Here is a 3,292-nt window from a genome sequence, read left to right as displayed (position 1 = left end):
CGCAAACCAATCCAATCAACATCTCCAACAGTATCGGATCAACGACTAGGATTCCAATCTTGTACACTCAAGATTATGAGGTTTGGACACATCACTTCGAAGATTATGTGAGTGGCTCAGAAGATGATGGGTACTTGATCTGGGAAGCTATCACTGTTGGCCCGTTTGCTCATACAAACAGCTCAAGGATTGTCAAAACTCAAAAGGAGTACAATCAGCTTGTGAGTGATGTGAAAGACATTCCTCAAGACGAGAAAGATAAGTTTAAATGTAACATTAAAGCCTTAAGAATGATTAGGTTTGCATTGCAGTCAGATACATTTCGTTTGGTGTTTTCTTGCACTACAGCTAAAGAGATATGGGACAGGCTAAAAGAATTGTATTCCACCGACGCAGATCTGGAACATTCGATTCAAACTCTTTTGCTTTCAGAGTTTGGTGATTTCAAACAAAAGCCCGAAGAGAAACTGGTTCAGGCTTTTGATCGTTTTAATCATCTCTTGAGTAAGATGATAAAGCATGGGATCGAAAGGAAAGTTATTGAACAGAAAGTTACCTTCATGAACGGTCTTAGACCCGAATGGATGGCGGTCGTGTCAACAGTAAAGGCACATAAACAGTTTAAATCGTATTCTCTGGCGAAACTGGTGGGAATTCTGAAATCCCATGAAAGTGCTCTGACTAAGGAAACGAGTGTGGTGTCTAGCTTGGGTTCGTTAGCCCTTGTTTCTAAAGGAAAAAGTTCTGTTGAAAAAGAGGAGGAATTAGATCTTTCTGACTATGATCTAACCAGTGAAGATTATGCCCTGATGGTCTCTAATCCTAGAAAATTCATTAAAAGGAAGTTCCCAGCCAACAAAAACCGAAATTGGCAGGGAAGTTACAGCGCTGAAAAGGTTAAGGAGGAACCGAAGATAACGTCGAAGTCAGAAGAGTCCAAGAACGAAGTGAAAATTGGTGGAGACTCAGGATTTGATTGCCATTACTGTGGAGGCAAGAATCACTTTGCCAAGGACTGCATGCTGAAAAAGAGGGCAGAAAAGACGGATGATGATGATGAGGAAGCGAGCCTCATGAGACGACTGGAGGATATCAAGAATAGAAAGTCTGCTGCTAACAATAAAACTATGAATGCTTTGATTATACAGGATACAGACTACCGTGATGAATTCGGTGGCGTGGAAGTATGGTCCACAGACTCAGAGGACGAAGAAGTAAGAAAACCCACTCATGGCAAGGCGATGCTGGTAAAAGAAGAACACACTGCTGGAAGGTGTTTCATGGTGACCGAAGGTGTATCCCAGATGAGAGGATATACAACTGATGGAGGAATAGAAGGTGAGAAGGAGCGAGAGGACAGGTGTTTTGCTACGAAACCTGTTAGTACACAGATCAATGAATGTGATGAGTTGATCAATAAGGTACAAAATATTCTTGCTTCTCTAAAAATACCTGTTACTATCTATGAAAAGGAACAGAATAGCTTAAAATCTAAATTTTCTAGTATAAGTAGTAGTCTTTCCCAAACCCGTGTCACAAACTCTAACCTGACTGATCAAATTAGCAGGGTATCGTCGAAGAGTGAGGAAAGGAGGATGTGGATTGAGCTGAAGGAAAAATAGTTGATTAGGTCTAAGGATGAGTCGATTTATTTGCAAAGAGACAATCTTAAACTGTTAAAACAACGAAATGTGTTTTGTTTGATTGCTAAAAGACTTTATTTTAATATCACACAGTTGCATCTCGATTGTGAAATAGGAAAGAAGATACATCGCATGATTTTGCCCTTCCTTGAGTTAAAGGAGGATGAAATCGATGCTGAAGCTTACATCTGTGAAAGTGTTGTATCCTCTGATGAGATCTCACCTACATACAAAATCGGTCTTGACAAAATTGAATCCTACATAAAGTCCAAGGACCATAAGGACATGCTCAAAAATCTGTTAGATGAGAATGATAGATTGAAGTTAAAAGCCGAAACTGTACAGAAATTTGACTTGTTGAATGCCAAATTAAGTTCATAAAATAAAATTAATGTTGAAAGTGCATCTGAACTTAATGAGGACGATGATCTGAGTGAAATCTCTGTAGAGAATGTGGTGGACTGTTCTGAGTTTGTCAAGAGCGAACCTAAAACCCACAAAAATCTGATTTCTGAAAATTCAGTTGAATACGCTCGACTATCCAAAGACACGACCAAAGTCCTTAAAGAAAAAGCGGTTGTGTATCAAAAGGTACAATCAACTCCAAATCAAGTATACAAGGTTAATGGAGTAACTCAGCAACAAACAGCCGAACTGACGGCGATAGTAGCAGAAGATAATGTTGACGGATGTGATGAATTCTTCTGGTCAACACCTATTGACAATGCTGATGAAACAGTAGGTTTGTCACAGAAGACCACATGGAGAGTGAGAGGCAGATATATAGCCGAACCACTTAATGATCCTACTCGTTTTGATGAGTCGAGCACAAGTGGGACTAAAAAGTCTTTAGATGAGCAAGTGGTTATTTCAAGCGAAACCAATTCACCTAAGTGCAAAGCTAATATTCAAAGTTCTGAGAAAAAGGCTAACATTCACAGAAACCCAAAACAGGTGAGAGACAGAAAGCATCAAAGAAATGTGAGGTACAAGAAAAACCTTACCGAAAGGAAGCTGTTCTAGAGATCTCAAAATCCTAATTATGTTCGCTATGAAAAACCTTCTAAACAAAAGGAGGTAAGGAACAAAAAGGAAAGCACCGGTTCGCAGGAAGCAAGGAACCGAAAGGGTGGTTTCGGTCCCTCGACTGAAATGAACCGAAGGGAGAGCTTCGGTTCTCAGAACCACATCAACCGAAAGAACGGTTTCGGTCCTCAACCCAATAACAACCGAAAGAACGGTTTCGGTCCTCAACCCAATAACAACCGAAAGAACGGTTTCGATCCTCAACTCAATAGCAACCGAAAGAGCAGTTACGTTTCTCAACCCTGCAAGACCAATCAAATGAACAGAAGATCCAATGTCCCTTCTAAACCTAACTCTTCTCGTTCTAATTCTTTCAAGGATTTAAAGGGGAAAGGAAATCTCTTTCCAGAAGATGACAGACGTCCAAAAGAAATCCAAAAGAATGCAGACGTCAACACCTCAAATCGTACGCCTGTCGAATTTAAGTCAAACAAAATTAAAGTTTTCACTATAAAAAGAAAAGATGAAACAACTTTAATTAAACGTACTTATTTGGTTGTTATTTCTCTTACTATTCCCTCTCCTGTAAAAGGCTCACAAGGACCCAAGAAACTTTGGGTTCC

The sequence above is a fragment of the Lactuca virosa genome, chromosome 6 (genome assembly GCF_052849685.1).
Source record: "Lactuca virosa cultivar CGN04683 chromosome 6, Lactuca_virosa_CGN04683_v6, whole genome shotgun sequence".
Lineage (NCBI taxonomy): Eukaryota > Viridiplantae > Streptophyta > Magnoliopsida > Asterales > Asteraceae > Lactuca > Lactuca virosa.
Note: the sequence above shows the minus strand (reverse complement) of the source record.